Source organism: Humulus lupulus, chromosome 4 (genome assembly GCF_963169125.1).
Source record: "Humulus lupulus chromosome 4, drHumLupu1.1, whole genome shotgun sequence".
Classification (NCBI taxonomy): Eukaryota; Viridiplantae; Streptophyta; class Magnoliopsida; order Rosales; family Cannabaceae; genus Humulus; species Humulus lupulus.
In genome coordinates, this window is record NC_084796.1 from 184,885,440 (window position 1) to 184,910,537 (window position 25,098).

General features: G+C 39.0%; 1 non-coding gene across 1 annotated transcript; it reads right to left on the reverse strand.

Moving 5' to 3' along the window:
• Positions 1–11,147: 11,147 nt before the first annotated feature.
• Positions 11,148–11,254, reverse strand: LOC133833545 (small nucleolar RNA R71). Its single transcript, XR_009892920.1, has one exon. It is a non-coding gene; the product is annotated as a small nucleolar RNA R71 (small nucleolar RNA).
• Positions 11,255–25,098: the final 13,844 nt, after the last annotated feature.

Sequence of the window (25,098 nt, forward strand, 5' to 3'; positions counted from 1 at the left end):
TTTCCCCTCAAGAATCCAAGGGGAACTTTGAAGCTTTGAAGGAAAAACTCAAGGAATTAATGGGAGTTGAGCTAGTTGAGCCTGGGGAATAAAAGCTAGGGTTAGTCAAGAATTTTTGAAGAGATTAGTCTATTAACTGAGGTAAGATTCTATGTTTTCATTGCTAAATTCTGTTGGGTTTGGTTTTGTGTAAGGGTACTTGGGTGGTTTCTGAAGTTGTTATTTTAGGGAAGATTGAACTAGAATTTTAGGTTATATCTGTTGTTCTTGAAATGATATTAAGAATTCTGGACTTGGTATGGGTTTGGGTATATTCTAAACCAGTTCATGGGCGCCCTGGCCTGCCTGCCTAGAATGCCTTTGGAGGGCTTGTTGACTTAAGGGTGTGGTGCGATCCTAGGGGGCAAGTCGCGGCCCACCTCCCCTCAGCAGCAAGAGGTTGTGCCTCTGACTTGAGGCACACTGCGACCCTCCTAAATAGTTATGGCCTAGATTTTTTTTTAGGCTTGGGAAGGGTCGGGATTTAAACCTAAGCGCTCGGAATGAATTCTACTACTCGGTTAAGTAGAATTCGTGGTCCCGGAGACTAGTATTTGTTTCCAAAATTTTGAATTGGATTAGAATTTAATATTTATCAATTATTGCTTGTGACTAGGTTTACAGTTAAGGCTCATGACTGAGGGTCATGCTTGAAACCATTCTTGATCCATTGCTCGAGACTCGAGGTAAGAAAACTGCACCCAAGTTGTTGTGTATGGGACTGAAATTCCCTGTAATTGAACGTATGTGTTCTGTGATTTACATATTTGTTGTGTGTGATTTATGACTTATCCTATTTGTCACAAGCATATGTCTTTTAAAAATTATCACAACCCCCCTTTTTCACTGTCTTGTGAAATTACAACCTAAAGGTGTCGGGGCTAATGATGAGTGTACTGAATGTAGCTCGGCCTAATCAAGTCGGGATCATCTAAAATAACCACAGGGCTCGGCCTAAGTGCGCCAACACCTAAATAAAATTTGTATTATAGATTGGGTTTTATGCTTGAAAGTATATGTTTATCATCGTCTAATTTGATACTTATATTATGTTGCTATTGAATGATTGATCTGAGGTTTGCATGTATGCTCTGTTATTACCTATGTTTGTTGAATTTGTTTTCTTGATGGGCCTTGGCTCAAGGGTGCTACGTGGTGCATGTAAAGGTAAAGGAATGCTAGATCAACCATGAGTTGGTGAGCTCTGGGGTGGAGTGTACATCGACAGCTGCTCGACCGCCACGGCTGAGGGAATTACTTGAACTAAATCTCTAAACTGTATTTTTCCATTTAGACTGGTTATTGTTGTATTAAATTTTGGGAGTCGTTTCTGCCTTGTAGATCTTATTTTTTGTATCCCATGTATTAAACTCTTATTTTAATGAAAATCAATCATTTTATAATCAAAATATTTTAACCCTAACCTGTCAGATGACTTTAGAAACACATTTAGTTCAAATGATCTGATTAGTAGGTCTTGCACTATTTTAAACACATAGTGTAACAGTGTTGGTTACCCAGGCCGTTACAACTTGGTAGCCATATAGGTTTTACGATTTTTAAAGACTGGATGCACATGTACACTCGCTACTAAAGACAAGCTCGACTCAGGGTTTGGTAACCATATATGTTATTATATGTTTAAATGTTTAAATGGAATATAAATATTTTATCTACACGATTAATAGGGAGCATGAGATATACTGATAGGGCTTGGCCCTTGACTGCTACATGAATATGTTAAGGCGTGCTTTTTAGCATTGCTATTGTATGTGAATAATTTCTTAAATGGTTGTTTGCATCATGATTGTGTATTGTGGCCTGGATATTGGCGTTGGTCCAAGGAATGAATATAAACTTGTCACCATTGTTTGAATAGTCGAGTCGTTGATTGTAGATAAACATGGATAATTATGTGTCCTAGATGATCAATACAAGTAATTGGCACTGGGGTCGAGGCTAGAGATGATGAGCAGGGCCAGAACCCTGCGCCAGGCCTTGAGAATTGGCAGCAGTTTCTTGCTGATATGCAAGTCAGACTTCAGAGTTAGGAAGAGCAGATTGACCTTCTGAGGCAATAGGCTCCGTCAGGGACTGTCGCACCTAATTCGCCACATGTTGTGGCACTAGCTGTACAACCACCTAAGATTGGAAACAGGTGGGAGCCCCTTTATGAAAGATTCAGGAGACAACATCCACCAATCTTTAAGGGATGACCAGATCCACTAAAAGTTGAACAGTGGATGAGTACGATCACCTCCAACATGGATTTTATGAGTGTGGAAGGTAATGATAGGGTAGCCTGTGCCACCAATATGCTTAGAGAGGATGCCCGTATTTGGTGGGAGGTGGCATCACAGACTCGGGATGTTTCTGCTATGAGTTGGGATGGGTTCAGAGATTTGTTCAACCAGAAATACTATAACGTTTCCGTCAGGGTGGTGAAGGTGAATGAGTTCGTTGGGTTGGTACAGGGAAGGATGAAAGTTACTGAGTATGCCCTGAAGTTTGACAGGCTAGCAAAGTTTGCACCAAATTTGGTGCCTCCAGATGCAGCTAGGCATGATAGGTTTGTTCGAGGGCTTAATGCTATGATAGCCCGAGATGTGAGGATCGCATTAGTGCCTGGGGAGATGACTTATGCTTATGTGGTTGAGAAGACCCTCATTGCTAAGGAGGCAGAGAATAAAATCTGGAGGGAGAACGCTGTGAGACAGGATGTTCGCAGGGCAGTGCCTCCATGTACAGGGTCTGGTAGGGACAGAGGCCTCAGTGATTAGAAGAGGAAGACCCCTGACACCTCGACAACTGCTAGTCCTGATAGGATGGGCCAGGGTGCCCAAGGTGGGCACCAGAGAGGTAGTGAGTCATGGAGGAGCTATCTAGAGTGAACTAGATGCAGGAATTTCCATTTGGGCGAATGTCGAGCAAAGGCCTGTTACTTGTGGGGGGTGGTAGGACACCTCAAGAAGGATTGCCCGACATTGAAGAAAAATTAACCAGGGAAGGTGGACAGCTTGACTCCAGCTCGAGTGTTAACCTTGACACATGCAGAGGTTGAGGCTAGTTCCTCGGTAGTGACATGTCAGCTTTATACCATCTATGACATCATACACATATAGGGAGCTCTTAGTCCTATCACAAACACATAACTGGGTGCAGTTTTCTTACCTTTAGATTCGCTAGCTTTGTTCAATTTGATCCTCTAGCACGATCCCGTCTGAGCCCTATCGTACACCTAGTCACAGCCATAGATCAGAATCATCACCAAACCTCAAATCCAAAACCTAGCCTAAGGACCAATCCCGAGCCCTCGGGAAGCCCTAATTCCACCAAACAGGGTGGTGGAATCAAACCCCGAACCCTCGGGCAAAAACCCTTAGAAATAACCCAAAAACCCCTTTTTGGAAACAGGGTAGCGCTACAGTGCCCTAAGGAAAGCGCTATAGCGCTACAAACAAAGCCAAAAGGCTCTGGAACTTTGGGACCCAGCGCTGTAGCACCCAGTGACTAGCGCTGTAGCGCTACTCACAGCACAACCCAGCACAACTTTTTCTCCTTCAAATTTTCCCTAGCCAAACCTACTCGAAACTCAACCAAACGTCATCCAAACATCAAAGAAAGCCTCCCATAATTCCCAACCATACAAAACTCAATCACATGCACCCCAAATCACAAAATTCACCATGGCTGACCCTAGAGCTCAAAACTCAATTGAAATCAATTAAAATCACAGAACTTGAACTAGAGTTTCTTACATTTGATGGATGAGCTCAACCTAAGCTATCTTCCACACTTGCTTAGCCTTCACCTTCTCAAATCTTCAGCCACAATTTCCCTAGAATTCCCACCAAAGCTTACCTCAAAATCCATGTTTACATAAAACCAGAAATTGAAGAAACCAACCTTAGAACTTACCTCAAGTGGATGGATTACTCTTGCTAACTCCTCAAGCCAGACCAAGGACCCTAGCCTCAAGCTCTTGCCTAGACTCTCCCTGAGTTTCAGCTCCAAATTCCTTCAGAAATGAGGAAGAAACCTCCAACCGAGAGAGTTAAAGATAGACTCCTAATTCCCCTTCTTTTCTTCCTTTTCTTTTATTTCTTTCCTTCAGACTTCTAAAACCTTCTACATATTCCACTAAGGTATAAAGCCTAATAATACTTATCCCTTATAAGCCAAATGACCAATTTTTCCTCCCTTTATTCCTAAGCCTTTAATCAACCTAGGGACATTTTGGTTATTACACCCAATTCCCGCTAATTCCTCGAGTGTCTCTAATATTTACCGCTTACTTCCCGACACAAAACTAATCACCAATTATATTCCTCAACATCAAAATAGACTCCAATATATTCTCTAAATTCCCAGAAATATCTCTAGGCTCGCCCCGAGCTGGGTATAAATCCCCGCTGTGACTTTTTCGCTAAACAGCTCACTAGGATCGTCTCGAGTCACATATTACAAATATATCCACATAATAATGTGGTCTCAATAATTTATCACAAATATATACAGTTATGCCCTCAACGGGCCAAAATTACGATTATGCCCTTCTAAGTTAATCAGGGCCTACATGCATACTAATACACATAGTTATGAATCACAGATATTCAAATAATCATATAACATGCATTTAATCATTAAATCACATAAAATCCAATTATTCCCTCCCGGCGCACTAATCAAGGCCCTTTAGCTTTATTAGCAAATTTGGGTCGTTACAACTATCCCCTCCTAATGAGAATTTCGTCCTCGAAATTTACGTGAATAATTCGGGATACTAATCCCGCATCGCTGTCTCAAGTTTCCAGGTCGCCTCTTCGACCCTACTATTCCTCCATAACACTTTAACAAGAGGAATCATCTTATTCCGTAGTACCTTGTCCTTCTGATCCAAGATCTGAACCGGTTGCTCTTCAAAGGCTAGATATGTCTGCAACTCTAAATCTTCATACCTCAATAAATGAGTCGCATCTGAGACATACTTCCGGAGCATAGAAATATGGAACACGTCATGAACTCCCAACAATGATGGTGGCAAGGCTAACCTGTAAGCCACCTGACCAATCCTTTCCAGGATTTCAAAAGGTCCGATGAACCTAGGGCTTAGCTTGCCCTTCTTTCCAAATCCTCTCACCCCTCGCAATGGTGAAACTTGAAGAAACACATGGTCCCCAACCTGGAACTCCGCGTCCCTACGCTTGGGATCAGCGTAGCTTTTCTGTCTGCTCTGTGAGGCGAGCATCCTAGCTCGGATCTTCTCTATAGCTTTACTTGTCCTCTGAACTATATCTGGCCCCAAATACTTTCTCTCACCCATCTCCTCCCAATGAATGGGTGATCTACACTTCCTCCCATAAAGCATCTCGTAGGGAGCCACTCCAATCGTTGATTGGTAACTATTGTTATATGAAAATTAAATCAATGGGAGATACTTACTCCATGATCCTTCAAAGTCGATCACACACGCTCTGAGCATATCCTCCAACACCTGAATCATCCTCTCAGACTGTCCATCACTCTGACGATGAAAGGCTATATTGAACTTTAGCTTAGTTTCCATAGCCTTCTGCAAACCACCCCAAAACTTAGAGGTAAAGTCAGCTCACTTTCTGCTAGTGAGGACGACCTATAGTATAGAACAGTACGCAGAGTTGTATGTGAGGGAGATTTTACGTCTCCATGGGGTTCCTAAATCTATAGTATTGGACCGGGACCCCATATTTACCTCCAAGATTTGGGGTGCTTTGCAGAAGGCTATGGGAACTCAGCTGAAGTTTACCACATCCTTTGATCCTCAGACAGACGGACAGTCTGAGAGGACAATTCAGATACTAGAGGACATGCTTAGTGCATGTGTGTTAGACTTTGAGGGGTCATTGAGTAAGTACCTCCCGTTGATTGAGTTTTTGTACAACAACAGTTATCAATCAACGATTGGAGTAGCTCCATACGAGATGTTTTATGGAAGGAGATGTAGATCGCCCATTCATTGGGAGGAGATGGGTGAGAGGAGGTACTTGGTACTGAAGATGGTTCAGAAGACTAATGAAGCTATTGAGACATTCTGAGCTTGAATGCTCACTTCGCAGAGCTGACAGAAAAGCTACGCTGATCCTAAGCGTAGGGATGTGGAGTTCCAGGTAGGGGACCACATGTTTCTATGAGTTTCACCATTACAAGGGGTGAGGAGGTTTGGGTAAAAAGGCAAGTTAAGCCCTAGATTCATAGGACCTTTTGAGATCTTAGAGAGGATCTGGCAGGTAACCTATAGATTGGCTCTAGCACCATCGTTATCAGGGGTTCACGATGTATTCTACAGCTCTATGCTTCGAAAATATGTCTCAGATACGACCCACGTATTAGGGTATGAAGATCTAGATTTACAGATAGATATATCGTATGAGGAGCGACCAGTGCAGATCCTAGATAGGAAGGATAAAATTTTGAGGAACAAGAAGATTCCTCTAGTCAATGTCTTATGGAGAAATAGCAGGGTCGAGGAAGCGACCTGGGAGCTTGAGTCAGCTATGTGGGATTAGTATCCTGAGTTATTCAGGTAAATTTTGAGGATGAAATTCTTAGTAGGAGGGGAATGTTGTAACGTCCCAAAAATGCTAATAGGGTTTAGTGCCTTGATTAGCGTGCCAAAAGGGCATAATTGGATATATGTGTGATTAATTGATTAAATGCGTGATTATGTGGCATGAATGATATATATGATGCTAAGCATGTTTATAAGTATTAGATATGCATGCAGGCCCATTATTTTTTATATGGGCATATCTGTAATTTTGGCCCGTTAAAGGCATAAATGTGATTATATGTGTTAAATTATTGAGGCCACATTATTATGTGGATACATTTGCTATATACAGCTCGCAGAGATCCTAGTAAGAGGATTAGCGAAATAGTCACACCAGGACTTAATACCTGGCTCGGGGTGAGCATAGGGGCATTTTGGGAACATAGCGAATATTTTGTGGTTTATTGAGTGACGAGTAAGTATTTGGTAATTAGTTGTACATGACGGGATTAATTGGGAATAAGTAGGATGACTCGAGGAATTAGCGGGAATCAGGATTACTGACCGTTTTACCCTTAAGGGCAATGAGAAGGCTAAGTTGCTTTTAGAGGGCATTTTGGTCTTTTCTTGGTTAAGGGAAATACACCTAGCTGGTTCTAGGAATGGACTGAACTCACCAGAATTTTCTCAAACTCACAGGGCACTCTCTCTCCCTCTCACTCACACTCTCACTTTCCCTCTCTAGAACCCAAGGGGAACTTTGAAGCTTTGAAGGAAAACCTCAATGAATTAAGCTGGGAATTGAGCTGGGAGAGCCTGGGGAAGAGATTAGTCTATTAATTGAGGTAATATTCTATTAACTAAGGTAAGATTCTAAGTTTTAATTTTTGAATTCTAATGGGTTTTGTTTTGTGTAAGGGTACTTGGGTGGTTTCTGAATTTGTTATTTTAGTGAAGATTTAACTAGAATTTTAGGTTATATGTGTTATTCTTGAAGTGATATTAAGAATTCTGGACCTGGTATGGATTTGGGGGTATAATTAGGTTGGATCTAGGCATTTTAGTTGGGAAAAAATGTTGGAAACCCTGGGATTTCTGGGTTCCCGGGGGCGTGCTGCGACCCAGTTCATGGGTGCCACGGCCTTGGTGCCTACAATGCCTTAGGAGGGCTTGCTGACTTAAGGGCGCTCTGCGACCCTAGGGTGCAAGTTGTGGCCAGCCTCCCCTCAGAAGCAAGAGGCTATGCCTCTGACTTAAAGTGCACCGCGACCTTTAGGGCTAGGTCGCAGCCCCCCTAGACAGCTATGGCCTAGGTTTGTGTTTAGGCTTATGAAGGCTCGAGGATTTAAACCTAAACGCTCAGGACGAATTCTACTATCTGGTTAAGTAGAAGTCGAGGTCTTGGAGACTAGTATTTGTTTCCAAAAGTTTTAATTGGATTAGAGTTATATAGTTATCCATTATTGCTTGTGACTAGGTTTACCGTTAAAGCTCAGGATTGAGGATCGTGATTGGAACCGTTCTTTATCCATCGCTCTGGACTCGAGGTAAGGAAACTACACCCAAGTGGTTGTGTATGGGACTGAGATTCCATGTAATTGAATGTATGTGTTCTGTGAATTATATATATGTTGTGTGTGATGTGAAAGTACGATCTAAGGGTGTCGGGGCTGATGACAAGCATACTGAACACAGCTCGGCCTAAGGGCACTGACACCTAAATTATTGTATTACAGATTGGGTTATATTCTTGAAAGTATATGTTTATATCAACTAGTTTAATACTTGTATTATGTTGCTATTGAACTGATTGATCTGAGGTTTTCCATGTATGCTCTGTTATTACCTATGTTTGTTGAATTTGTTTTTCTTGCTGGGCCTTGGCACACGGGTGCTATGTGGTGCAGGTAAAGGTAAAGGAAAGCTAGACTAACGATGAGTTGGAGAGCTCTGGGGGCAGAGTGTACATCGACAACTGCTCGACCACCATGGCCGAGGGAATTACAAGAACTAGAGCTGATTAGTGCTCAAAAATATCATTTTATTAGTCTTAAAAGTGTAAAATTAATTAAGTTTTAATTAATATTTTCATGGATTTATTGTCATATATTTTATATTTGAAAATATTAATTTTAATTTAATTTGTGTTTAATTTTTAGGAAATAAAATATATTTTTGACACAAAGAAAAAGAAATGAGAATGAAAGAATTAAAATTGAAGAAATCACGAAGAAAATGACATTTTTGAAGATGAAATGGCCCAAAATGGAACCCAAACCCAAGCAAGGGCTGCTCCTAACGCTGCCACATGGCAGCCTACCATTCGTGCACGCCAGCCGAGCCGAGCCGAGCTGTTCCACCAGCTTGTGACACGTGTCCCACCAGCAGCCTGACGAAGCCGCCGAGCCGAGCTGCCGCCAGCCGCCAAGCTGCCTCTGCCACGTTCTGACGCCGTCTGACACACGAGCTGCCACCTGACGCCTCCGGCCGCCCAGCCAACCCGAGCATGACACCTGTTCCGTGCGTCAGCCCCTGTCCCCCACGCTGCAACACGCCAGTCTGGCGCAGCCAATCTGCTGCTGCCACGTCGCCTCATGTTCCCACGCGATCAACCTTTGTCTCCCCACGGTTCAGCAACATTTTCACCACTTTACACCTATTTTTCAGCCATTTCCCCACTATTTTATACACGATTTTGAGTCCTATTTACACTATAAATAGAGTACCAAATAGTGTAAAATCATATCAGATTGTGTAAGAAGAGTGTAGAGAGTATTGGAGAGAAAAACACTTACTTTTCCTATTTTTCTTTTACATTTTCTTAAGTGAAAACAATGCCTATTTTAGGCTAAATTTTCTTGTGGAAAGGCTAGAGTGGAGTTCATGTGTTACATTATATTTTTAATATATTGATTCTTTATTTTGTTCTTCATTTCTATATATTTGTTACAATTAAATTTCTTTTCTTCTAATTTTTGTTCTAAATTTATTATTATCTTTTACATAAGTCTAGTCATTCTCTTCTTATGTAATTTAGGTTTTTAATTTAATTTAGAATATTTCTTATATTATATGCTTTTTACTGCATTCTGCCATTGGTATTTTGTCGCTCTAAAGTATATAATATGATAGGTTTTAAAATTAGATGTTAGTATAATTTAATTAAAGAACATATTTTAAGGTGAGCTTTAATATATATATTTTCCAACTATAATTAATGGTGTAGAATTATAGTTAAGTATTATGAATCAATTTTTAAAATATATATATGTTTGCATGAATGAAACTTATGCCTTCCATATTTTCTTTCTGATTCTAATTTCTCAATTTTATTCATTTAATGTTTATATTCTTTTTCAAATCCACATTTTTCCAAAGTTTATGATTTTTAATTTACTAATCTTTCTTTTAATTTTGTATTTTACCTCTCTGTGGATACGACATAGCCCGATTACTACTGCGACCGCTTAGGAGTTTATTGGGCGATATCAATTTTTGGCGCCGTTGCCGGGGAGGTAATTCTACAATTAAAGGTTTGCCTAGTAAATTAATTTTTTTTCTTTCAATATATAAAAAAAAAAAAAGTAGTGTAATTTTTAATTTCTCTTTTATTTTATTTTTCCTTAGTAGTTTTATTTATTTATTTATTTTATTTATTCTTTTTTTTAATTTTAAGTTTAGAATTTTTATTTTAGATTTAGGTTTTTTCCGAAAAAAAAAGAGCATAAAATTTTAAATCATAAAATTTAAAAAGAAAAATAAAAAAAAAATCAAAAATAAAAAAATCAAACAAAGTATTGAGAACATTTGTGTAATTTTGGAAATTAGTAAAAACCAAACTTGTTCTGTCTTAGAAAAATTGGTTCTTAAATAAGGTCTGTGTTAGCGTTACCCTCCAATCTTTTCTAAGAACCTCGGGGAGTTATAGAAAAGCTCTTGGGCCTAAAGTGGTACCTTGGCAGCCTTTCCAATTGGCCTGGGAACATTTTGGTGTATACTTATTACATTATTACACATTTGCGCTTATAATACTTACAAAATAAAAAAAAATAAAAAAATATTTATGCCACGAAACAGAGACGCACTAGGGAGATTTGTGAGACAACAAGTAGAAACTTTAGAAAACTCTCCTAGTTCATCGTTTTCTTCTATTCGTTCAAACATTCCTGATTCACCGAGACTTCCTGAACCACCCACGATGGCTCATCAAGATGAAGTCCAACCAAGAACGCTACAGGAATATTTACATCCTACGCGTACAGCCACACCTTCGTGCATAATGTATCCCAACAATATGCCAAATTTTGATTTCAAACCCGGCATGATTAACCTCTTACCAACCTTCCATGGGTTGGAAAATGAGAGTCCGTACGTGCATATTCGGGAATTCGAAGAGGTGGTGGCTACATTCAACAATCGTGCTGATGTCACCAACATTGTGAGATTGAAATTCTTTCCTTTCTCACTCAAAGACAAAGCAAAAAGCTGGTTGTATTCCTTAAGGCCTAGATCTATCGGAACATGGGACGAAATGACAAAAGCATTCTTTGCCAAATATTTCCCGCCCCATAAGACTAGTAGCCTTAAGAGACAAATCTCTACCTTCATCCAGAAAGACCATGAAACTTTCCATCAGGTCTGGCAAAGGTTTAGAGATTTGATAAATCAATGCCCACATCATGGATACGAAAGCTGGCGTCTGATCAGCTATTTCTATGATGGTCTCACAACCGGACAAAGACAATTCGTACAAATGATGTGCAATGGCGAATTCCTTCAAAAATATCCCGATGAAGCTTTCGAGTACCTCGACGATCTTGCTGAAAAGTCCTACACATGGAATGGACCGAGTCCTATGGACAAGCCACGATCAACTGGAATCTACCAATTGAAGGAAGAGGATAACGTCAAAAGCCAAATTGAATCATTGAGACAACAATTCGAGGCTTTCAAATCTCAAGAAGGTAGAGGAATCCACATGGCTGCAAAGGTAGAGACACGAGATCCATGCTTCATCTGTGGAGGAACGGAACATCAACCGCAAGAGTGCCCAACTCTTAGTGAGTTAAGAGGAGGAAAAGAGGAACAATGTAATGCTTTAGGGAATTACAAGAAACCTTATAACCCTTTCTCAAACACTTACAATCCTGGTTGGCGCAACCATCCAAATTTCAGCTGGAAGGATTCGAACCAAGCATCTGGGAGCCAATGGAGGCCTGAGCAGCAACAACCACCAAAATCATACAACGCTCCTCAAAATATCATGCAGTCAAGTAATTCTCTTGAGAGTACTTTGCAAATGCTTGCACAAACTCAAATAGCCTCAACTCAAGAGCTCAAAGCTTGTTTCACACAAATGGTAGAGGAAATGAAAGACATGAAAGTCCAAATGACAAAGCTAAACACTACTTTGGCGATTCAAGAGCATCGGAAACTTCCCGCTCAACCTCTAATCCATCAAAAAGGGCAACACATGGCACAAACCTCCTCCTCTACAGATACAAATTTCAAAGAGGTTAATGCCATCACTACTCGAAGTGGTCAAAGTACGGTTTCACCGTTAACTAAGACAACGAGTACGTCAATGCCCGCTCCAGATGATGATGTGCCAATAAGCATTCCAGTAAAGGAACCCTTTCCTCAAGCTTTGAAATCCTCTGGAAAGGTACTGGAAAATCATGGTGAAATCCTAGACCTTTTAACACAAGTGAAGATCAACTTGCCATTGTTGCATGTGATCAAACAAGTGCCGGCTTATGCCAAGGTTATCAAGGATTTATGCACCTTTAAAAGAAAGCACCATGTCAAGAAAACTGCATTCTTGGCAGAACAAGCTAGCGCGGTAATTGACTGCAAAACACCGCCGAAGTACAAAGATCCTGGTTGTCCCACCATCTCATGCCAAATAGGGGAACAGGAATTTGGTCAAGCCCTTCTAGACTTAGGAGCAAGTGTAAATCTTATGCCATATTCAATATACTTGCAATTAGGTCTAGGAGAACTCAAGCCCACATCTGTGGTGCTACAACTGGCTGATCGATCAGTTAAGAAACCTCGGGGAATAGTAGAAGACGTTTTGATTCAAATTGAAAAATTTTATTACCCTGTTGATTTTCTCATCTTGGACACTCAACCTGAAGTAAGTATAGAGTCCAAAATTCCCATCATTCTCGGTAGACCTTTCCTCGCAACAGCTAATGCACTCATTAACTGTAGGAATGGTCTCATGAAAATCTCTTTCGGGAACATGACTCTAGTAGTGAATGTTTTCCACATCGGCAAACAACCACCTGACAACGATGAGTGTTTCCAATCCTATCTGATCGATACACTTATTTCAGAAGAGGTCGAATCGAAATACACGTCTAATCATTTTAATCACCTCTTCCAAATTTCAGAAAGTTCTGAGCCCGATGAGTCTGCAATCAACCCTGAAATTGTCAAACACTCACAGGCTAAAAGAACCATGTTTTGGAATCCAATCTTTGAGGAACTCCCTCAAGATCGAGAAACACCAAAACCATCTATTGAACAAGCTCCTCAACCAAAGTTGGCCCAACTTCCTGACGGTCTTAAGCATGTTTTCCTGGGAGCTGACAACACTTTTCCTGTCATAATATCCTCCAAGATCACTGCCACACAAGAGCGCCAACTCATCAATGTGTTGCAAGAACAAAGAGATGCATTAGGATGGACGATAGCTGACATCAAAGGTATTAGTCCATTAATTTGCTCCCATCACATTCAATTGGAAGACGGGGCTATACCACGTCGTGACCCTCAAAGAAGATTGAACCCAACGATGAAGGAAGTAGTAAAGACTGAAGTCTTGAAACTTCTGGATTCTGGCATAATCTATCCTGTTGCCGATAGTAAATGGGTCAGCCCAACTCAGGTTGTTCCCAAGAAATCTGGGGTAACAGTGGTACCAAATGAAAAAGGGGAACTTGTTCCAACCAAGGTCACAACTGGGTGGCGCATGTGCATTGATTATAGAAAATTAAATGCAGCCACCTGCAAAGACCATTTTCCACTTCCATTCATCGATCAAATATTGGAACGTGTGGCAGGTCATCCTTTCTATAGCTTTCTCGATGGTTATTCAGGGTATTACCAAATCAAGATTGCCTTAGAAGATCAGGATAAGACCACATTCACTTGTCCTTTTGGTACTTTTGCCTTCCGGCGTATGCCATTTGGCCTTTGCAATGCTCCAGCCACTTTCCAGCGATGCATGATGAGCATATTTAGTGATATGATCAAGAAATGTATGGAAGTATTCATGGATGATTTGACAGTATTTGGAGATTCCTTTGAATCAAGCCTTCTCAATTTGGAGTCTGTGCTTAAACGTTGCAAAGAGAAAGGCTTAGTACTCAACTGGGAAAAGTGTCATTTCATGGTGCCATCAGGCATAGTCTTGGGGCATGTCGTGTCGGAACGAGGAATTGAGGTTGATCAATCAAAGATTGAACTCATATCAAAGTTGCCCACCCCCAAGACTGTTAAAGACATTCGGTCTTTTCTTGGGCATGCAGGATTCTATAGGAGGTTCATACAAAAATTTTCGACAATTGCTCGCCCTTTGTCAAACCTCCTAGCAAAAGATGTTGTGTTCAGTTGGACACCTGAGTGTGAGGAATATTTCCGAACGCTCGTTGCAAAACTCACTTCCGCCCCTATCATTCAGCCACCAGATTGGAACTTACCGTTCGAAATCATGTGTGATGCTAGCAATTATGCTATAGGGGCTGTCTTAGGTCAAAGAAGGGAAGGGAAGCCCTTCGTTGTCTATTACGCAAGTAGAACTCTTAACAGTGCTCAAATGAACTATTCTACCACTGAAAAAGAGTTACTTGCTGTAGTATTCGCACTTGACAAGTTTCGCTCCTACCTGATTGGTTCACCTATCACAGTCTTCACGGACCATTCCCCCTTAAAATACCTCCTTTCCAAAAAGGATGCTAAGGCGCGTTTAATTAGGTGGATCCTTCTGTTACAGGAATTTGATCTGACCATAAAAGACAAGAAAGGAGTTGAAAACGTGGTAGCAGACCACTTATCTCGTCTTGAATTTTCTGATTCTGCTGATGGCCCAGCCATTCGAGATGAATTCCCTGATGAACATCTCTTCGCAGTCACTAAGTTTCCATGGTACGCTCATATCGTCAATTACTTAGTGACTGGCGAACTTCCAATTGCATGGAGTGCACAAGATAAACGTAAATTTTTGGTCGAGGTTCGTAACTTCTATTGGGATGACCCATATCTTTTCAAGTATTGCCCCGACCAAATTATGAGACGTTGCATTCCAGATGATGAAATTTTTAGTGTTTTGAACTTTTGTCATAATGAAGCTTGTGGTGGTCATTTTTCTATGAAAAAGACTGCTGCAAAAATCTTACAGTGTGGTCTTTATTGGCCCACTTTGTTCAAAGACACTAACAATTTCTGTCGATCATGTGAAAGGTGTCAAAAATTAGGTGCCCTGTCCCGACGACATATGATGCCATTGAACCCAATTCTTGTAATAGAAATATTCGATTGTTGGGGAATAGACTTTATGGGACCATTTCCACCTTCTTCTGGCTACCTTTACATTCTCCTCGCCATAGACTATGTCTCAAAATGGGTGGAAGCTGTGCCTTGTCGAAATAATGATAACACAACTGTTGTGAAATTCTTAAAAGAAAATGTGTTATCTAGGTTTGGCACACCTCGCGCTATCATAAGTGATCAAGGCACCCATTTTTGCAACTATTCTTTCGAGACCTTAATGCAAAAATATGGTGTAATTCATAAGGTTGCATTGCCTTATCACCCACAGACAAATGGCCAAGCTGAGTTAGCCAATCGAGAAATTAAGCAAATTTTAGAAAAGACGGTTAATCCTGACCGCAAAGATTGGTCCTCACGACTTCTCGATGCTCTCTGGGCATACCGCACTGCTTACAAAACTCAACTTGGTATGTCTCCTTATAGGCTAGTCTATGGTAAAGCCTGCCACCTTCCTGTTGAGCTGGAACACAAAGCTTATTGGGCAGTTAAAAGCCTAAATTTTGATCTCAAGGCGGCACGACTCAATCGTAAGCTTCAGTTGTCAGAAATTGAAGAATTAAGAAATGATGCTTACGACAACTCTAGGATCTACAAGGCTAAAATGAAAGCAATTCATGACAAGCAGATCCTAAGAAAAGAATTTGAGCCAAACCAACGAGTGCATCTTTATGACTCTCGTCTGCATATCCACCCTGGCAAGCTGAGATCAAGGTGGACTGGCCCATATGTTGTGAAATCTGTCTTTCCCAACGGTGCTGTTGAGGTCATAGACCCAACTGATGGGAGAGAATTCAAAGTAAATGGCCAGCGACTGAAACACTACATAGAGAGGGTGACCCAGCCTGAAGAAGTCACTCTCGTGGAACCGGTTTACCAAGTCTGAGTAGTGTTCCAAATTGTTTGTACATAGGTTTGTTTTCTGTTTATTTCCCTTTTGTCATTTTATTTTATTTGTTATCATTTTATTTTTTCAGTTTTTCATATTTTAGAAAATCAATATTCGCTCTACCACTCGACGCTCGCTATCCAGGTGTTCTCTTTCCCTGCTCTTTTACATTTATTATCTTTTGAGACATTGAGGACACTGTCATATTTTGGTTGGGGGTGGTGAGCATATTCATGCACGTTCATGTTGATTTTTGTCATATTAATATTTTCACGGTCAAATTTTTAAAAATTACTTATTTATTTTTGCAAAATGTTACTTTTGAGTCAATTTTTGTTATCTATATTATTAAGAGTTTCTCTAGAGTTACCTAATGCACATGCCAATTGTTGTGGTAAGATGGTTGTTAGCACATATTTGCTTAGAAATTTTCCATGTTTAAGTAATTCATTCTTTTGTGTGAGAAGTGAGACTTGAGAAAACAACTTTTAAATTTTTATTGATTCTTAGAAATGGTTATAATTATTTGGACAAGGTATTGTGGTATGAATGGATGATGTTTTAGGGATAATATTTTCTATAGACAAATCTTATTAGAGAGCCTTTTATTATGTTGTTCATGAAAAAAAAAAATAGAAAAAAAAGGAGAAAGACACAAGAGCAATATTTCTATCATTTTCAATTATGTTGTCTCTTGTGTCCAAAAAAAAAAAATGTGTTTATTAATTTCATGTTTTATTTTATGGCTCTTAGAATAAATGTAGAGATTGTCTATTTAACTTAAAATCCCGAAAAATTGGTTTTGTGGTACTCTTTATGGTGGTTGTCGAAATAGTTTATATCCTATCTTCGTTTCAATAATTATTTAAGAGTTTGTCCTAAATATATACCCATTTGATGAGTGCTTACTTCTTTTCCAACTCCATGAGTGAAACCCTTAAACTTTAAATATTTTCAATTACATGAGAGGTTAATGGAGTTGAGACTTTTACTTGGCATAATTTCGAAGGCTCTTATGTGCTATGGTTTGCGGTAAGAAGGTTTAAGTTTGGTGCACACACTCACAACTCTAGATTTATTCAAAGTAATCTTGATAACTCTTGTTGGCTTATTACTAACATTTTGTGTTAATACTTAAGTTCTTTTATCATTTTTGACCGGAAATATATCATGTTGACATTTATCATTTCGCTTAAATTGCTAGAGACTAGCAATAAGCTGGTTGGGGGTTGTGATTAGTGCTCAAAAATATCATTTTATTAGTCTTAAAAGTGTAAAATTAATTAAGTTTTAATTAATATTTTCATGGATTTATTGTCATATATTTTATATTTGAAAATATTAATTTTAATTTAATTTATGTTTAATTTTTAGGAAATAAAATATATTTTTGACACAAAGAAAAAGAAATGAGAAAGAAAGAATTAAAATTGAAGAAATCACGAAGAAAATGACATTTTTGAAGATGAAATGGCCCAAAACTAGGCCCAAAATGGAACCCAAACCCAAGCAAGGGCTGCTCCTAACGCTGCCACATGGCAGCCTGCCATTCTTGCACGCCAGCCGAGCCGAGCCGAGCTGTTCCACCAGCTTGCGACACGTGTCCCACCAGCAGCCTGACGAAGCCGCCGAGCCGAGCCGCCGCCAGCCGCCAAGCTGCCTCTGCCACGTTCTGACGCCGTCTGACACACGCGCTGCTACCTGACGCCTCCAGCCGCCCAGCCAACCCGAGCATGACACCTGTCCCGTGCGTCAGCCCCTGTCCCCCACGCTGCAACACGCCAGTCTGGCGCAGCCAATCTGCTGCTGCCACGTCGCCTTATGTTCCCACGCGATCAACCTTTGTCTCCCCACGGTTCAGCAGCATTTTCACCACTTTACACCTATTTTTCAGCCATTTCCCCACTATTTTATACACGATTTTGAGTCCTATTTACACTATAAATAGAGTACCAAATAGTGTAACATCATATCAGATTGTGTAAGGAGAGTGTAGAGAGTATTGGAGAGAAAAACACTTAATTTTCCTATTTTTCTTTTACATTTTCTTAAGTGAAAACAATGCCTATTTTAGGCTAAATTTTCTTGTGGAAAGGCTAGAGTGGAGTTCATGTGTTACATTATATTTTTAATATATTGATTCTTTATTTTGTTCTTCATTTCTATATATTTGTTACAATTAAATTTATTTTCTTCTAATTTTTGTTCTAAATTTATTATTATCTTTTACATAAGTCTAGTCATTCTCTTCTTATGTAATTTAGGTTTTTAATTTAATTTAGAATATTTCTTATATTATATGCTTTTTACTGCATTCTGCCATTGGTATTTTGTCGCTCTAAAGTATATAATATGATAGGTTTTAAAATAAGAAGTTAGTATAATTTAATTAAAGAACATATTTTAAGGTGAGCTTTAATATATATATTTTCCAACTATAATTAATGGTGTAGAATTATAGTTAAGTATTATGAATCAATTTTTAAAATATATATATGTTTGCATGAATGAAACTTATGCCTTCCATATTTTCTTTCTGATTCTAATTTCTCGATTTTATTCATTTAATGTTTATATTCTTTTTCAAATTCACATTTTTCCAAAGTTTATGATTTTTAATTTACTAATCTTTCTTTTAATTTTGTATTTTACCTCTCTGTGGATACGACATAGCCCGATTACTACTGCGACCGCTTAAGAGTTTATTGGGCGATATCAAGAGCTCTAAACTATATTATGCCATTTAGACTAGCTATTGCTGTATTAACTTTTGAGAGTCATTTTCTCCTTGTAAATCCTATTCTTTGGATCCCATGTATTAAACACTTATTTTAATGAAAAGAAATCATTTTATAATCAGAATCTTTTAACCCTAACCTATTAGATGACTTTAGAAACACATTTTAGTTCAAATGACCCGATAATAGGTCTTGCACTATTTTAAACACATAGTGTAACAATCTTGGTTACCCAGGGCGTTACACCTTAGTTCCCAAATGGATCCTTAATACCACTATTCATTTTTCCCTTTTGTGGTTACTGTAATTAGTACAGTGTACTCAGATTAAACTATGACATATACTTATAGCTAATATTTTACAATAGTTGCATGCAATAAACTATTAGAGACTCTATAATGTAGCCTCTTATACACTTTATAGTGTATAAGGTCGGGTTTTCTTTTTAGTCTTTAAGTTATCTTAGGAAAATCGGTCTCATAGTAACATTCTCTTCATACAGTGTGTTTCAATATTTCTTCAAGAAGGAATCATCTTATTTTATTATTTGGTACTCTGGTTTAGAAAAAGGAGTTAACAAAATCGCATCTTTAGAAAAATACTATAATTTTTGTCCCTTTTATGAAGTTCACCATTTCCTTTCATAATACCAAAATACTCCTTTTAGAATCTTTATTTATTATTATTTTTGAAAAGTAACCATTTGTTTATAAAGATCCTTTTTAACCTATACTTCTCTTTTTACCAAGTTTAATGATAATCTAAAACCTTTTGTGTGGTATTTTTTAAAAGAAGGGCAATTGGACCCTTAATTTATTAAAATGGTAAAAATCATATTTAATTTATCTCAAACTGATTTTAGATTGTTTTAACATCTTAAACTTTAGTTACTTTTATAAAAAGAACCATTTTCCAATTTCCACAATTTTACTTTTACTTCTTTAGTTAAAGTGATAAAAGTCCATTTTTAAACCTTTTCCATATGTTGAGTTTTTTGGCCAAAGCCCTTAAAATTTTGTCCCTTATTCATTGTCATAAGGACGGAACTAGGTGAAAACCTCGTGTCAAAGCGCATTTTAGGTTAGGAGAACCAACCTCCCAAAAATCAATTTTCGTTATGGTCCGAAATTACTACTTTTCAGGTTTTAGGAAAAACTTAGAAAATTTGTTTCTCTTAAACCTTGACACATTTTTCACTTAAATTTTACAGGGTTCCTGATACATATCCTAAGTAACTTTTTGCAAAATTTCATAATTTTTGGTATAGTAATACTCATTAAAATAATTAATGCAATCTGGGAAATGCTTATTGCCCAGAAGTTTTTTTTTTCTAGATTTTAGGGCAACTTTGAAATTTTTTATTTCTTAAAAAATAACTTATTTTCCTAAAAAATTTTACATGGACCCTTATACTTGTATCAACTAACATCCTACCAAATTTTATAGCTTTTGGATTAGTAAAACCCATTCAAAAGATAAAGAATTCTGGGCAGTCCACGCTGCCCTGAAAATTTTCAGATTTTCATCACATGCCAAAAAGTGCATAACTTGGGCATAAATATATTTTTTTGTGATTTTACAAAGCCTAAGATCAAGTACTCTCAAAAAACTACACAAATACACAAAATATTTTCACAAACAGAGGTAGTAGGGTGCAATCTGACCCATTGGAAGCCAAACCACGAATTTTAGCAGCATGTATTTTTACTTACACTTAACCACAACAAGCATTTCTAGCATAAACCCTAGCCACATGCATGCATACAATTCATCATATCACAAAACCTCAATCTTAAGCATAAAAATAAGCTAAAAAACCATTGAAATACCTTATGCAACCAGATCTACAACAATCACCACAAAACTTAAGGAAAACAACCATAGATTCTACCTTTTGAAGCCCTAGCTTGGAGATGTATTCCTTAGTTCTTCAAAACCTTTCCTTGGTGCTCTAAACGTTTAAACCCGAGTCCCAAGCCCCACATGCACATTTTTAAGAAGAGATTAGGGTAGGAAGAAAACTAGATGACGGACAAGAACATGCAAACTTACAAGAACCTTTGACCTTGCTTTATTTGATCACAAAGGTGCTCAATCTTTGAGATCCAACTATTAAAAGCTCTCTTGAACCCTAGAACACAATATCAATGCCCTGTATGACTATTATATTACATGAATGCACAAGGAAAACCCTAGGGTTTCAGGTTTGAAGGGAGGAGAAGGAAAATGCACAAAAGATTTGATACTTACACTGGACAAGGGTTTCTCCTTGAACCTCTTCCTTCTCCAATGGAAAAGTTGAGTGTAGCTTGCTAAGAAGAGAGTTTGTTGCAGCAATGGAGATTAGGGACAGAGAGGGTTTCGGGTTTAGGAGAGGGAAAGAGAAATTGTTTTGAGAAAAAAACAATGATTAAACTCTTAACTTGTGAATGGGGTAAGAGTCTTCCCATTCATGGCACTTTGGGGTATGTGTCATAGCTCATGAGAGCCCTAGGGTCCACCCCTAGCATTTCCGCCCACCTCTCTCTCTCTCTCTCTTCCTTTGGAAATTACACTGATACCCTTACTTAATTTACCTCACATATGTAACGCCCCACGTCACTTTAATTGCTTCCTGGAATGACGACTGGCCCTGCAAACCAACAAGAGTCTTTCCAGCGTGCTTTGTCCTCACTTGCATGCTTCCTGGGAAAACTTCCCAGGAGATCACCCATCATGAGACTACTCCAGGTCAAGCACGCTAAACTTTGAAGTTCTCAAGTGATGGGCTACCAAAAAGAAGATGCATCTTGTTGGCATAGGTAGTACCCATCAATCCATTTAAGCCATTTTTAACTGTGTAGTCCCATACCTACACAGTCTTAGAATAATCACACTTGACCTTCCCCAAGCGATGTGGGATTTCACAGCTTTTACCCGGTCTTTCCCCCTGTAGATCATGGGATTCTGACTGTCACAATCACCCTCCCTTAGGGGTGCAACATCCCCTTTGGCCACACTTCCGGCTGGGTCAAGGCTCTATTACCATTTTTAATGCCCCACATCACTATGGTTGCTTCTTGGAATGACGACTGGCCTTACAAACAAACACAAGTCTTTCCAACGTGCTTTGTCCTCACTCGCACGCTTCCTGGGAAAACTTCCCAGCAAGTCACCCATCATGGGACTACTCTAGGTTAAGCACGCTTAACTTTGTAGTTGTCAAGTGATGGGCTACCCAAAAGAAGATACATCTTGTTGGCATAGGTATTACCCATCAATCCATTTAATCCCTCCTCAACGGTGTAGTCCCATACCTACACAGTCTTAGAATCCTAATAATTGACCTTCCCCAGGTGATGTGGGATTACACAACTTTCACCCGATCTTTCCCTAGGTGATACCATTTTTAACGCCCCATGTCACTATGGTTGAGATAGCAATGGACTTCGTGAAAGGATTACAAAGGACCACCAAGTAGCATGACTTTGTTTGGGTGATAGTGGATAGACTCGCAAATTCTACTTACTTCTTACCCGTAAGAACAATTTACAACACTGAACAATAGGCAGAGCTTTATGTGGCGAAGATAGTGAGACTACATGGAGTTCCAAAGATGATAGTCTCTGATAGAGGATCGATTTCACATCAAAGTTCTGGGAAGGTCTACAGCGTGCAATGGGCGCTATTTTCAAGCTAAGTATGACATTTTACCCTTAAACCGATGGTCAGTCAGAATGCACCATTCAAATATTAGAAGATATGCTGAGGGTGTGTGCTTTAGAGTTCTCAGGTTCATGGAGCAAGTATCTTCCATTAATACAATTCTCTTACTACAACAGTTATTAGGCAACGATAGGCATGGAAACTTATGAGATGCTATGTGGACGGAAATGTCGACCACCATTTCATTGGGATGAGGTTGGTGAAAGACGATACTTAGGACATAAGGTCGTAAGAAAAGCAACAGAGGCAGTAGAAAAGATATGACAACGAATGATTGCCACTCAAAGTCGTCAGAAGAGCTATGCCGACGTTATAAGGCGAAATGTTGAATTTTCAGTAGGCGGCCAAGTCTTTCTCAAAGTTTCTCCGATGAAGGGAATTATGCATTTCAGATAGAAAGGAAAGTTAAGCCTGAGGTTTATAGGTCCTTTTGAGGTATTGGAAAAAGTAGGGCATGTAGCATATCGGTTGGCTTTACCGCCATCATTAGGTGAAACGCATAACGTTTTTCATGTATCGATGTTGAGAAAATACATATCAGATCCATCACATGTGCTTGATTACAAGTCTCTGGAGTTAAAACAAGATTTCAGTTACGAAGAATGACCAGTACGCGTTCTAGAATGGGGAACTAAAAAGTTAACGTCCAGAAGTGTCCCTATGGTTGAAATCTTGTTGAGCAATAGTACTAAAAGAGAGGCAACATGGGAATTGGAGAAATATATGAGGGAGCATTATCTTGAGGTATTTGGTAAGTAAATTTTGAGGACGAAATTCTTTTTAAGTAGGAGAGAATTGTAGCGCGTCACAATTTTACTTAGTTAGATAGTATTATCTTACGCTGTAATATTTTTTTGTTTTCGTGGATATTGGTTCAAAGCCGAGAATTAGCTAAAAACTCATAGAGCCAGTTTTGGATTTTATAAAGTTTAGCCTATATTTTAGAAATATTAATTTTATCATAAGGCTTGATTAATGTAGATGCTCCTAGAAATATTAGTTATTATAACCTAAGGTTTAGATAAAATAATTAAGAATGTGACTGTAATGCCTTGGGTAACCAAGACCGTTACACTGTGTGTTTAAAATGGTGCTAGAATTTCTAATCAAGTCATTTAAACATAAATGTGTTTCTAAGATCAACTGATAGGTTAGGGTTAAAAGATTTTTATCGTAAAATGATTGACTTTTATTAAAATAAGAGTTTGATACATGGGATCCCAAAAATAGTCTTTACATGGCAGATACAACCCTCAAAAGTTAATACAACAATAGCCAATCTAAATAGCAAAATACAAGTTTGAGTTCTAGTCCTTGTAATCTCCTTGGTCGTGGCGGTCGAGCAGCTATCGATGTACACTCCACCCCCAAAGCTCTCCAACTCATCGCTGGTCCAGTTTTCCCTTGCCTTTACCTGCACCACGTATCCCATGAGCCAAGGCTCCAAAAGAAAACCCAATTTAATAAGTATAGATAACAACAGAATGTACATAGTAGACTTTAGATCATTCAATTCAATTAACAGGAAAATGAAAATGCTAAACTAGGCAACGATAATAGCTTAATCCAAACATATAAATAAACATTAATATAGTGAAATAGTGGTCGGCGCCCTTAGGCTGAGCTCTCTGGCTATTTATCTGATCCCAGCTCGCTTAGTTTGTGTTGTGTTCAGTACGCTCAACATCAGCCCCGACTCCCTTAGGTCATACTTTCACATTACACATAACAAATATATAGGTTACAGAACACATATTTTCATTTATAGGGAATCTCAGTAACATTCACAACTCAGGTGCAGTTTTCTTACCTCGAATCCTGAGCGAAGGATGTAGAGCAGTCCCGATCATGATTGTAATGCCCTAGTTCCTTAGATCCGTTACTAGGTGAGTTTAAAATGTGCTAATTAGTCACTAATCGAGGTTTTAGGTCAAAAGTGTAGCTAAGTTGAGATAAAACCCGTTTTCAGTCATTAAATACAAAATATTTGGATATTCATTGAAAATGTCAGAAAGTCTTACAGTTGGGATCCCAAAATACTTCTTAGGAAATATTTACAACTCAAAATACATTTAAGGTCGACTAAACGACAAAATTCAGGTTGATACATATCATTTTCCAAAAATACCCTTGGTCGTGGCAGCCAGGCAGACCAAACATGTACACGTCGCTTCACGCTTTCCGTACTCATGGTTGGTCGACCTTTCCCTTGCCCTTACCTACACCATAGAGCACCCATGAGCTGAAGCCCAGCAAGAAAACTCAACACAAACAATTAACGTATGCATATCTATCAATCAACATATATCAAAGCAGCCAATAGGCTAAACATATAGTGGCCAGGCCGTCCCAGGCGCTTTACCAGGCCTTGGGTTCGCGGTATACACCGTGAGGATGACTCATGCATCCGAGAAAGGTCTCACCCTAACGGCTTGCACTCCGCATGCTCAACGCTGCTCCCGGCCCTTTTCCGTACTAGGCTTTGCACTCCACATGCTTAACGCCGTTCCCAGACCCTTTCCGTATTTGGCTTCCTGCCGTTCTCGGCCTTCGCCGTTCCCGACCTTCACCTTTCATTCACAAATATGCAATACATAGCATATAATCAACAAATACTTAAACAAATACATAATATAAACAAT